The 13,925-nt window shown below is 45.1% G+C and overlaps 2 long non-coding RNA genes across 5 annotated transcripts in view; one reads left to right on the top strand and one right to left on the bottom strand.

Annotated features, from left to right (window-relative positions):
* LOC137475460 (uncharacterized) overlaps positions 1 to 13,925 on the bottom strand; it is a 67,210-nt gene that overhangs the window by 17,062 nt on the left and 36,223 nt on the right. The window lies entirely within an intron of this gene.
* LOC137475463 (uncharacterized) lies at positions 4,013 to 13,268 on the top strand. Its single transcript, XR_010999908.1, has 2 exons — positions 4,013 to 7,543; positions 10,754 to 13,268. It is a non-coding gene; the product is annotated as an uncharacterized lncRNA (long non-coding RNA).

Here is a 13,925-nt window from a genome sequence, read left to right as displayed (position 1 = left end):
TCAGAATGGAGTGGAGCTTGACCTCTTCTTCAAAGCCAGTGTTTAGATTTCCTGTCATCTGTAGCCTAAGCTGCTCCTGGGCATCCCTTGCCATCCATCCCAGCAACAGCACACATGTGTCTCAAATACAAGTGGTGGCTGATGCTTTACAGCTGATCTAAGGGTTCTTATGATATCAAAATGCCCTATATTGGAGCATAGGGGATGTTGTGTAGCATCTTAGAGCGTACTTTCTCATTGTGTTGATGGTGGTGAGCTTCTGAAAGAAATGCCCAAGAGACTTCCCTGTACTCTGAAGCACTAATCACTTGAGGGGCATAAAACCACTCTTGCTTAACAAAAAAGAGTGATTCAGATGTTGTAACTGCAGAATTTTTCAAGCACAGCATGCCTTTAACTGCATGGAGTGGAAAGATGAGCTTCATCATACGTCTTTCACCACCCATGCAGGCATACCATCAGGCCACAAGGCAAAAGCAGCTTCTGAGTCTGTATATGCAAGTAATTAGAAACTTTTTGTGTGTGTAGTGCTTTTTTCCCCTCTGTTTTCTACAATACCTAAACCACTCTATAAACTAAAGCTAGAAAAATTGTATCTGATCCCATTTAAACTGTTCCTTTCCAGTCAGTATTGAGTGGCTTCTTCCAGTCCCCAAACACTTTTTTCCTAGCAGTTTTGTTGTGTCCCTCGGGTTTTTCTTGCATTTGGTGTGATGGAGATTGCCCATATCCACTTTCAGCAATTTAGACTTGTTTCTGTATTGGTATGTATATGATTTCTTATCACCTTTCTCAAAACATTTAACAGGTAAATTTACCTATGTCTGCATTTGGCTACACCTTATATTTGTCTCCATAATCAAATTTCATATGCTGACAGACCACCTCTGTGTTGATTTGGCCAAAAGTAGATTCAAATGTGCTACTGACTTTATGCAATAGTTAAAGCTCTTTCTTGGAAATAGCCATGGGTGCCTACCTTCTCCTGCAAAAAAGAGCTATTGAGTTGAAAACTGTCTTTTTAAGGATCTCAGAAAATCTCTCCTTCCTAAACTGCCGAAAACTGCCGAAAACTGCCAAAAACTGCCCTAAAAATCAGTTGGTTTACTTGTTTGTGAAAAACACCTCCTGCCATGGTGGCCAAAACCTATTAATTTCCTGCTAGCCCTCCCCTGTCTATCTCTGCTCTCTGTTGGTCTCTTGTCTTATTATTAGACTGTGAACACTTTGGGGCAGAGAGCCTTTTTTTAGTATTATGGTATATAGTGATCTTGGACCATGGGTAGAACTCCAATGTGCTACTGGAAAAAAAGTGACCACAAAACTCAAGTGCTCTGCATCTTCATTTGGCAATTTGTAATTCTGAGTTTGGCACCTCAATAAACATTCAACAGAGAAGAAAGGAGACTGGGCTCTGGAATCATAAGTTTTACTATTAAATGTTAGTATGATTAGTTATTCCTTTGAAATCGGTGATGTGTCTAATGTCAGAGAGAGAAGACAGGTCCTATACCCTTAGGCTTTAACAACCTAAACATGATTATATAGCGTGAGATTTGAAACCCTGAGTACATGTAGTTTGTTGAGTGTCAAATGCGGATCAGGAAACAAGGGTAACTGCAGCATCTGAGGGAAGCAAGTACCTCAGGCAGATAAAAGGCAGGAGAAAAAAAAAATAAGACATTAAACTGAGAGAAGGAAAATGCAGGATGCTCATGAACAAGCATTCCCTTCCTGTGCAGTGTGTGAAACTGCAGAATATTCTGAAACCTTACAGGGCTTAATAAGAAATATCACCAGTTTCAGTTCTGGGCCCTAGAACTGGAAAGAGCTCACTTTACTTTCCTGCTGATTGAACATATTTATTTACTGCATAAAGAGAATGACCCAACAGTGACCCTGCAAGGAATGCACTGCATAGATTTTAAGCATGTCCCTACCTCTAAATGTGGGGGTGGGGGAATATGCAGTGAAGCGTGCAAGTACAAACAGAAAGAAAACTTTGTACAGAATCACTGCCTGGACTGTTTGATTTTTGAAACGCCTCCCTGAGTGGGAGGCAGACGGAGCTTCCAGGGAACGAGGTAGCTCCGTGCCTGCAAAAGAAGCCCCGAGCAGCAGCAGCCCAGCTCCCACGGGGCACGAAGTCCTGCACAGCCCCCGAGCCTGGCCGCGCACGGCCAGCAGGCTGTGTGCTCGCTCTGAGCTCGCCCCAGCTGCTGCTCCTTGCTCCTTTGACGTGTATGTGTGTTACATGACTATAGAAGGAGCAATCAGTCAGCTCCCAGGAATCTTAGCAACAGCCGCGTCCCCAGAAAAGGCTTGTAGCAGCTGGAGCGGTGATGACTCAGCAGCATGGGCTCTCTGGCCTCTTGCTGATCCCTGGCAAGGACTGCAGTCCAAGTTCTGGCTCCCTTGTTTGGGTCAGTGCTTTCTTGCTGGCACCAGGAGATGAATTCCTGGATCCTGCTGGCCTTGGCATTCGAAAGCAACCAAAAATTAGCTGATAGCTGCAGCCAAGAAAGTTTTTTTGTTCCCTTTTTTCTTTAACGACAAATTGAAAACAAAAACCAAATCAAAACAGAAGAAAACTGAACAAAACCCGCAGAATCCTGTTAGTGCGCTGTAACAGGAGACAAATGGCAGAGTTCATCTGCAGCAGATGTGTAGGGGAAGACAGTCACATGCCAGGAGACCCACGTCCCTTTGCTCCCTTGGGGAATGAAACATATGGGTGGGTTGGGGCTGGGCTGGAGACTATACAAAACATCACTAGAAGGTTTGTTTATTTTCTGTACCGAGAGCTTGAGGCTGTGGTGTTGAGTAATTCTGTCGACATTTCACCTAGTTCAAGTCACTAGTGCAATGAATCTATTTGGCCTCTAGTTGTTTTCTACTCCAAGGATGTTAATGTCACAGCCTCTGTCCACCCTCCTTCAGTAATTCCATAGACGACTGAGAAGAAAAATTGGGATTAAGGAGTCAGGGGTCAGGACTGCAGCGTGTTTGCACGGCGGGAGGAAGCCTGTGCTAGGGCGGTGAAGGGACTCAGGTGTGGGTGAGCAAGGGGTCTGCAGGGTCCCCGGGCAGTGCTGCCCCGGGAAAGAGGCCCCTGAGGAGCCGAGGGGGGAAAGAGCGGACAAGAAGGGGCCGCAGGAGCTGGGGCGGGGGGCTGGATGTCTGGATTCTTTTGGCAGAAGGCTGCCGGGAAGCTTGCTGGTCCTGTGCCAGGCTCCAGCGAGCTCTGCTTAGTGCATCCCTTTCACGAGCACTAAAAATTCATCCTGAAACAAAAACATCCGAGTGTGTGTGTGTGTGATGTGTGTGGTGGGTGTCGGTGTGTGTGCGTGTGTGCGATGTGTGTGCGTTTAACAATCTGCCTTCTCAGCAGCACCACCGCCACCCCGGCATCGCTGGCCTCATTACTGGCAGCAGGAAATGAGTAAAACACAAATGGCTGGGGAGGAGGCAGGAGGGGCTGGCCCGCTCCCGGCCATGGAGGCTGCTGGGAGCTGCCGCGCCTTGGTGCAGATGTCGCAGACCTCAAATGTCTGCCGGAAATTACAGCTCATGTCGGGCGGGGAGACGTGCGCTTCCCCGGCTGGGGAACCCAGCGGGAGCCCCCCAACCCCCCCTACCCCGGGCCGCCCTCCCCGCGCTGGGGCCGGAGCCCTCGCCAAGCCTAACTCGTAAATTAGCTCGACTGGAGAAAAATGCACGTAGGAAAATGTCTCGGAGCAGGAAACGGGGAAAAAAATGAAGGAACGAAAAAAAAAGAGAAAAAAAGAAAACACCAAAAAAACCCCAGGCAACCTTCGCCTGGAGAGGGTCGTGGGGGGGCCGGGGTCTGCTGGGCGGCGGCCCCGCGGAGGCTACGGCTGCGGTGCCCCCAGCCCCGCGCAGGCCAGCCAAGCTACCGGGAGAGGCCGCCCCCTCCGTTCAGCAGCCCGGAGCGTTTCCCAAATAAAGGCCGCAGCCTGGTCCTGCCTCACACAACCGCGGCACGGGGGAGGCGAGTGTGCCGCGCTCACATCCGCAGTCATAGCGGCGACCGCCGGCAAAAGGCTGGGAACGTGGGAAAGTGACCGGGTGTGCGCAGCGAAACAGGTTACAGGAGGGTGTTGTAAGTGCAGCAGAGCGTAAGTGCATTCGGATGCCCTGGGGAATGTCTGCCAGAACAGCAAGAGCAGCACCTCAACTGCCTCGAACAGCAAAGAGCGGGGTGCCTCAGTGTGTGATTCCAGCATTACTCACCCCAAGGATCAGGCGCTTCCCCACCCAGTTACATATGACCAGGAAATTACAGGCTGCGCTGCTCCCCGCCTGCCTGAGCGGCTGCCATATCATATGATACACACCAGAGCAGCGCGTCTGATGAAACAGCACAGCAGCGTTTCCTTAGTGAAACGCTGATGTTTTGTGGAAAAGACAGGCTGGGCTGGGTCACACTGTCATTTGGTATCTGAATGCGTGCTCCCTCTTGCACATCTTGCCATTAATTAAAATACTGGATAAAAATGAAATCCTAAAATCTTATGCTTGCTGCTCACTGATTTTCTTCTGGTAGACTCCACAGCCAGCCTTGTGTGGCTTAAGTGTTGCAATTCCTCTCTCTCTCTTACTTCACCCATCCAATTTGTGGACAAATTAATTATTCTTCACACCCAGTGTTCACAAGATCTTTGTTCTTATAGCCATTGTATCAAGGGCTCTGTATCTCTCATCTTTATTACAATAGCATTCATATCCCAGATCAGACGTGCACCTCTCCTCTCTGCAGTACACAGCAAATGGAGCTAGAAAGGTCATCTCTGCAGCACACTGTCATGTTCCTGCCTTGAATTTATCTACTACTTCCTACTTAATTGAGTTTAAGGAACTTGTTACAATGAAAATCACCTGTGCAAGACGGCGCATTCTTTTCCAGTATGCTTCTCCCCGTTTCCCCCACTAATAATGTGAGCTTTTGCTAGCCTTGCCAGTCTCCTCACGCCCTTTCATGCTGTTCTCTAATACCTCTCTGCTCCACCTTTTGCAGCAGCATCTCTCCTCAGGTCAGCTTTCTGCAACTACGGTAGTCTGATCTCCTACAGTTTTGTGTTCCATTGATTCCAAACACCAGTTAAAAGCTCTTTCTTCCATGTATTTTTAAGAGCTGCAGCCTGTGTGAATTTTCTGAAATGTGAGAAAATACAAAGTTCTGTTGCAACCTACTTCCGAGCTGAGGAAAAGGGTCTTCTCTTGGTTTTTTGTTTTAATGAAATTAAGTATATCTGAACCAGCTTCTCACCCATACAATTTGCTTTTAGTTGACCAATGTATCAAAAATCATACAGGCATCTGGACAGACCTATGATGTCATATACTCTCCCCCCGCCAAAGATCTTGTGATCACACAAATCTTTCTTTGCAAAACCAGACATAAATTGTGACTGCAAAACCCTGTGCTGCTTCTCATTACACTCCTTCTATATTAATTGTTTTCTTTTCACTATTGGTCTGTGCTTGCCTTTTTATATCTTCTGCTCCTGAGGGCAGGGTCCGGGCTATTTTCTGTTCCTGTACAGTGTTAAGTGCCTTATGGGCATAACAATTTCATTAGTTAATAACTACTAACAATTTGCATTAGTATCATACATCCTGCCATGTCACATCAGACCACTGCTCCAGTCAGTCAAACATGTACCTCTATCTCATGGTGCTCTGAATCAACTGTCCTGCGGTGAAGTGAAGCCCTCATGTGTGGTAGTGGTTGGACACCCAATTCCAGTCTCATTTTGCAGAGTCTGTCCAAGACTTGCTCGTTCTCAATGAATTCATTGCCCAGCCAATCTTGGATCTGAGGTCCTGCATAAAGGGATGCTCTAGTTGAACTTGGTAGTGTATCTGACAGAGAGAGATTAGGCAAACCATTCAGAGACAAGGATGATGGCTCTGTAATACTCCCAGTGTGGCAATGATCTAGGGTAGACAAAATACAAGGATTAAGTAGGACTTCTCACTGACCCCAGTCCTTCTGTGCTTCCCAGCACTGGGGGTTGGAGCTTTCTTTCACCCAATTCTAGTGCCTTTCTGTTTCTTAGAGATGTCTCTTTTTTCTTTAAAATACAGTATTTGCTTCCCTAATATCGTGCAGTAGCAAATTCCACAGTTTATCCTATAATGCTTTGCTTCAAGGAGAGATAATATATTCTTGATAACATCAACTGATTTTTTTACATCCTGTATCAATCATACTGAATTATGAGGAAAACTGGGAGTCTCCTGGGAGGGTTTGATGGCTTTACAGTGGAAAGAATCAGGAACGTGAGACTTGGGTGAAGAATTTCAATTAAAAGGAAGCCAGGAAGACTTTTGAGACAGGTTAGACACCTGTATTATATTCTAAGAAATATTTTTTGTTTGTATATCTTATATTTCATATACTGCACAAAGCCTTTTTCAGCAGAGAATCCTACACTGAGAATCAGCAGATGGATGATTCAGCACAAAAACGTAACACATTCAGGAGGGGGGAAATGAGCTACTCCTTGAATGTTGTTCATTTATACACTGTTTGGTCTTTGCAGCATGACTGTCATCCTGCCGAGGAATGGGAAGACAGTTTCAAGCAATTAAAGCAGTATGAGAAAAGAGATGGGACAAGACTGCATTGCCACTTGGGAAGATTGCAAGGTTGATTGAAAGTGCTGTTGAACTGGGAAGAGCCAGAAACTGAACTGCTCATTGTATGCAGCTGGAAGCCATGATGAACATTCTGCAAAGGCCTTCTACTGGGAGATTACTCTGGTCACTGTTCCTTCCATAGCAGCTGGTCCCTGTAAGACACTGTACCCCCAATACCACTTACAAAGGTGGCTGAAGACCTGAAAGAAATGCTGGTGCACCTGATGTTTATGATATACTGTCCCAGGAGTCTTGTGAGATTAACAGCGTGTAAAAATGATGGCATATCTGGAGTAAGTTCTCTGTTGGCACTCTTGGGCAATACATAAGAAGAAAATGTGCATCTTAGTACAGGCACACTTAAACCATTATGAAGGAGACCTGTATTTTTGGAACGACAGCTCCTCCTCCATGTCTGGAGCATGACCTAGTTGGTGACTGAGATACCTGTTGTTTATAGGCAATGATTCCTCAGAAACAAATCAGCTAAATGAACAAACTGGGTGATAAAGTAGAACTGAGAACTGCGTTGTCCTCCTCAGAGTCATAAAAATTCATCCTTTTTACAACTGCTGAGTGCTTTGCCAATATCATGCCAAGGTGAGAACAGAGGGGGGAAGGGAAGGATATTGAAAAGGAAAATAAATAGGCCAGGTAAACAGTGCTGCTGCTGCAGCAGCTGTGGTTGCCAAGGCAACCGGGGTGAAGAAGAGGAGGAGGAGGGGGAAGGTGGATTGATCGATAGTCCTGTGCTGGCTCATCTGGCTTCCATCCACGTGCTACTACAGAGGGAGAGAAAAATCAAAGAGCCACACGCAGGATGGCCAGGTCTCCAGCTCAATACATGGCAGCAGTTTGATCAATAACTTGTTGGAAGGTGGGTAATTGACTCCCCTTCTACCCAGGAGAAAGCGGTGCAGTGACAGAGATGCGTTCGTTAGCTACTGATTCTCAGCTCTACTTTATTACCCAGTTTGTTCATTTAGGTGATTTGTTTGTTTGCTTGCTTGAGATCCCTCTTCAGTCTGATTTCTCCCTGTACCTGTCAAAGATGAGCACCAGCTGCTGGAGCCGAGCCAGAACTGCCCCCAAGTTTCTGAGTTGCTTTCCCTCTCTTCTCCTTTATCCTTTCTTTGCTCATACTAGGGGGTTTATCTCACATTGGCAAAGGTTTTGACAGGGAAAGCTGGAAACAGGGACAACCTTTTCTTCTGGGATTTCTTGAGCTTCCTTTCCTGGGGTCTGGAGGAACATGATTATAGCTCGTCTAAACACAAAGGAGCACAGTAGCCCCTCAAATAATTAAATAATTAGGTCTATTTTTGCACCTCAAAAACCAAGTGAATTATAGGGAGAGATTTACAGCTATTATTTTTGTATGTCTGCCCTTCTCCAGAAGAATTACCTGCAGAGGGTGACTAGGTGATGCTATCAGAAAAGACAAAAACTAAAGAGAGGTATCAAAGGAAAGGACAGGAAAACAGGGCATGCTGAGGGAAAAAAAAAGAATATAGGAAGATGCAGAAAAAGAGATATTTCTGAGGAAAGCACATACTCATGAAGTACTGAGATAGTGTAGGCTAATTCTCCAATGCTACCTAGAGCAGGGCAGGGAGCCTTAGCTCATGGTACCAATTTGACCTTGAGGCAGACAATGCTGCATTTTGTAAACAAGCCTGTATGATACAACTAAGATCACCCTCATGCTGAATAAACTTCTGCAGGTGTTTTCCAACAAAACAGCAGAATTTGAGTGGCAAAACCAGGACTTAATGTTTTATCTTTTCTGTCAAAGCAAGAAGCTCAAACCTCCCTATCACCTTCTTGGGGCACTAGGAACATAAGTGACTTCAACAGGAAAAAAAAATGCCACTTTTTGTGGTGTAACACCCATCACCAAACTGACCATAAAATGGTAAATCTAGATTCTGAGATGCTCTGGACAGCAAGGGCCATCTCTTTGCTCTGTACTTGTCTATTGTCCAGCTTGCTGGAGTCCTGTACAATGAGCACATAGGCATATAGTAATAATGAGAGCAGTAGTCCATTGCTGGGTAACTGATACTGCTTTGTAGAGCAACCAGCCCCTTAGGGTATAGCTAAGAAGAGGCAAACACACAAGAAATAACACTTCCTTCAGTTCCCTGGATTTTTTTTGGAGCTAACCCATCTAAATGCACTGATGTTCAATTTTATTTAGCTTCTGAATTAAAAATGAAAACTCGCTTGGAATTCTGCTTCCATTAAGTTAGTTGGCTGCAGTCCAGTTCTCAAGGCTTGTGCTTTTAGAGCTTGATCCAATCCCAGAGAAGTCACTGAAAATTGCTCCACTGATTTTAATGAGTCAAACCACTGCATGAGGAGTAAGCTATAATCTCTCAAGGCTTTTTTTTTTTTATTATTTCTTCTATATGCTTTGAAGCACCAGCTGGTGTATCTCGCAGACACTGGATATAAATCACAGTGGGAAGAGGGAGCTGTATGACAAAACTGCTCCCTGTTGCATAACCTAGAAGATGCAGGTTAATTCAGGCGATGCTTACAAGGTAGAGGCTACAGCTCTTTTCATTCCCCAGTATATCTGCCTCTGGAAATATTTACAAACCACACAAAGATGCCTCTGTGCCCTGCAGAATATTTTCCTTTGGTTCCTTTGTGAGTGGGAAAATAAGAGCATCCTAACCTCTGGGCATAATTTATGGCAGAAATAAAAAGCAGAATGATAGAACAGCTCTGAAGTAAATTACTGAAAATATTCACCTGCCAGGTCTCCAGAGAACACAGGCAGGTGGGTAAGCCAGGATCAAGTCAGACTAAAAGCCTTAGAGGAATAGAGTAGTTTCTTCTAGTCATAAAGGAACAAAAAGTGTTTGCAGCACCTGCAGGCTGTTTCCTCTCTTGAAGGAAGCTGGGAGGTTGAACAAAATATTATAGTGACAATGGAACAGTCTGTAGTCAAATTTGCACTAGGGCAAGAAAATAAAAGGACATATAATATTCAACATTGCAAATGCCTGCACTACCTGCCAACAAGAAGCATATGTATTTGCTGAGTCATTATGCCTGACACAGACTGAAAAAGGAATGGGGTACGTGGAAGACCCGGGAAAGGCAGGATGGATCTCTTACATGTAAGTAGGACTCCAGAGAATCAGCTCAGCATGTCTTGCTGCTTAATGTGCAAATTCAAGGGCCTGGCTACTGAAACATAGTTTCAAATCTGGGAAGAATGAGTTACTCCAAATACTCTGAGCATATGTACAAGGGAAATAATGTAATACACAAACAGTCTATGTCTTTCTCAAAAGGGACCTTTCTTAACAGGCTCTCTGAGGCTACATGGGAGTTGTAAAAGGACGTATCTCATCTGCTTCTGCACTGGTGTACTTTCACAGCTGTATCAGGGCCCTGAACACACATTAAAAAAGTGACAAAAACACCTGCTGGCTGCACAGATGAAAGGTACCAGTGCAGCCGTTCTGCAGTGCACACCATAATGCTTACCTGAGGCCTTGAAACACAGATCATGCAGCAAACCCAGGAGTGACTAGCACAGAGCTGTCTGACTGGTGATCTGTGTGCTGTGATCAGGCCATGACATTTTCCTTTGAATACCATCTTGGCAGCACAAGAGATAGGAAAAGCTGATTAAGGAATCCCTTGAAGGCCACTTTTAGTTCATTCCTGCAAACTCGAGCCACAGGCCCTTCATTGCTTTTGTGTCCAGCTAGGACGGGGAGGATAGTCTGGAAAGCTGCTTTTCACTGTACCTACAGATCATCACAGCATCCACAAGGCATCTGAGAGAAGACAGTGCTGACTTTGGGTCTTTGAGCACTGGAAAAACTGGATACCTTGGTAGGAACCTGACAAAGGTTCTAGGGAAAACACAGAGAACAAAGAGTGCATAAGATGATGATCTGCTTTTAGAAGAGCAGCCAGTGGACATGAGAGACTGAGGCCCTGGTCTTTGTAAGGACCTGCTTAAACTGATATAGACTGGGACAATTCTTGGGAGGTCATTGCAGCTCTCAGATCTCCTTCAAATCCACTAAGTGTGACAGTGGCTTTATTCCCTTTCCCTCAGCCCTAAGAGTGACTTGTGACCTGGAGCACTCAGCATGCTCAGCTAAAAGTCTGTTCCTGTGCCCAAAAAAGCAGCTGTCTACATCCTAGGTGTCCTACATTACACCCAAAATCTGAACAGAGCCTGAAGTCTCAACTTGACCTTAGAGCACCCTCAACCTGAGAAGCTGGGCCAATGCTCATCAGTACTGTAACGTGAATTCTAAGCTCTTGTGCTGCCAAGATGCATTGTTGTATGAATAATGGATGCCATTAAACTAGAGAGACTCTTCAGCCAGCAGTGAAAACTCAAGAGAAATACCAGACAGCCACAGTCAGGGAAGCTGAACTGAAAAAAAAAGCTTGTGGTTTAAGAAAACTGACTTTCAGTCTCTTCAAGATTGCTCCAATCTTAATTGTTAATACACCCTGATCCACTTTAAGAAAGTTGCTAGGACCACCTCGTGCCTGTGAAGCTCCCCAGGCAGGAGGAATGGTGTGAGTCCCAGCAAGGACGGGGCATGACAGAGGAGTCAGTCAACACTGGTGCTCTTCCTAGTGGGAAGGCAAAGCCTGGACATTTTGCTGATGCTACCTCAGGTTTTTTGAGATGTAACTGGTTACACAGAGAGGTTGATATGAAAAAGAGGAAGGTAGCATGCAGCTGGTAATAACTTCAGCTGTGTCAGTGCACCTGCTCCACTGGTGATTGAGCAGGTGCATGCAAGTATTTGCACTAAGTGGGCCAAGCAAAGTTAGCTTCTAATTGTAGTCAAAATGCACTTCAGTTAGCCCATCTGAAGCAAATCAGTTGGTGATCATTTGGGAGTTTATAGTGCTGATAACCTTATCACTGGTCACAGATGCTTGAGTAAAGACTGTACTTGAATACAGACAGGAAGTACCACATATGCTTTTTTGGCACAGCACAGAACAGAGTGAAAATTGTGTGTATAAAGCAATTAAAATTCCAGTTACTTGTGAATTTGGACCATCTCTTATGGGTTAGAGTCTGATGGTTTCTCATGCTACGCAAGAGGCCAGCTGTTTACACCAGTGAAAATCCTGAACCAGGGAGGATGTGACAGACAGAGCCAAAGGAGTGGACAAAAATGCAGCTCAGAGTCCTGGGAACCTGGATGAAAGCAGGCAGCAGGTAACAGAAGTGTGTGAGGAGGGTGCACCCCTAAACAGGCAGGATTGCAGGTGCCTCCATCCCTGCAGTGCCACATAGATGGTTTTAAAGCAGAGCCAGTTACCATAGCAACAGCACCTATCAGAGCTGCCAGGCATCAGGATGCACCTCCAAGGAAGGTAAAGAACCAGGCTGACCTACCTCCATGCTAACCCCACGGGCAGCACAAAGCCCTGTCCCAGGCCAGCTGTGCAGCGCCCAGGCCAGACTTTTCCCCATAAGGAGGAAGGCCAAGAGCTCTTCCCTCAAGTTTCCAGTGAAAGCTGGATCAGCTGAACAGCAGCTCCTGATTTGCAGCAATGCTCAAACGATTTTTGGATTCCCAGGAAATTAAAAGATACTGAGCTAAATTTTGTGGTGTTGAGAGACAGGTTAGAGAACAGGAGAACATGCAAAAGAATTCTCAGCAGAAAAGAACAGAGGGATCCCCCTTTTCTGACATACTTCCAGACAAGTGCTTTTTTCTCCCCTTGCACCTGCCTTTCCATCTTGCTTTTAACTACTACTGCTTTTCTGCTGTTGCTTTTTGTTCATACCCTCCCTTCCAGTGCTCCAGCAAAATCTTCTGCTTTGTAGGCATGATGCCAATGAAAACTGATGTTTACCAGCTCGAGTAGGGTTCATTTTCTTGCTTACACAGTTCACACTTTCTCCCAGAGAAAAAAAAAAAGTCATGGAGGAGGGAGGCTGCCATTTGCAGGATTAAATGTCAAATACCTGAGAAAGCTGACACTGAAGAATTGATGGAGGCAGTTCTTCATAAACAGGTGGCTACATCATAAAAGCTCTTACACTTGATACTACCCAGCCCCAGGCTGGCTGCCTTGGTAGAAGGGCCAGTGGCCAAATGAGTCAGAGACCTCTCATTCCAGGCAGGCTTCTTCTAGGTCTGGACTGGACTGTACTGCAGTAAATGAGTCTACACTCTCACCAATGCCTGCTTCTGCTCCTTCTCTGTTGTCTTACCTGGGCTGTGAATCTCACATCTTTCAGCAGTATAGACTTTGTCTTACACTGAACACCAGGGATAAAAAATACAGGGAAATTGTTAGGCTCTGATAAACAAACATTTTCAGGAACAATTTCATCTTACTGACTGTGGAAATTTGTGACAGTTCTGAGCTCAGGCAAATCAAGCAAACTGTTCATTCTGATACTGTGAGAGAAAGCAGCAGCAGCCAGAGAAATTGAAAGATCGACAGTTAATTGGAAATGTTACATCTGCTGTTTATGCAAAAGGCATAAATATTTATATCCTGAAGGCTGACTTTTGGGTTTGCTCCTCAGCAGCAAGATATTTACATTTTGAATAAAGACTTTTTTCTTTCTCCTTCTCAGTAAACGTGAGCAGTTTATTATCCCTTTAAACAGAAATCCGTAGCCAAGTCCTCCAGTCCTGTTGGTTACATGCATGCAGATTCCCTTAGCTTCAACAGAAATTACAGGTGTGTGCAGATTGAGGCACCCATCTCCCTCTTTATTATAGACAGAGAGTAGTGGGACTGAAATGAAGGGGCAGGAACTGAGATCACAAAATGAAAAGGCAGAAAACACAGTGACAATTCCAAGGCACCTGAGATGATAAACTACTTTTCTAAATCTGCTTTTGGTAGGAAAATAATCAAAGTTTGTACCTTGACTGATTTTATAACATTAACTGCATAGAGCAAGGAAAGAAATACTTGAAAAATTTAAGTATAACACTACATTGGATTGAGCTGCCTTCACCACTGTGTGATGAGTAAACCAGCTAACAAAAGTATTTACATATGCAGTGATTCTAGAATGCCAGGGAAATATGCTGAACTACAGCAATATTAAGAAAACCAACCGGAAGTCTGTTACCCTGTAAATCATTCTGTGCCCTATCTGGCCTCCACATCTCCTGTTTCTCTTTGCTTTTCCTTGTTCCTATATGTACTGAGCCAGGCTTCATCTCCATCCCTGTCCTGTCCCATACTGCTGTGCCAAGTGCATTGCCTTCAGCTTGTTCACCCTC

Source organism: Anomalospiza imberbis, chromosome 6, assembly GCF_031753505.1.
Source record: "Anomalospiza imberbis isolate Cuckoo-Finch-1a 21T00152 chromosome 6, ASM3175350v1, whole genome shotgun sequence".
Classification (NCBI taxonomy): Eukaryota; Metazoa; Chordata; class Aves; order Passeriformes; family Viduidae; genus Anomalospiza; species Anomalospiza imberbis.
This window is presented reverse-complemented; position numbering and strand designations above follow the sequence as displayed.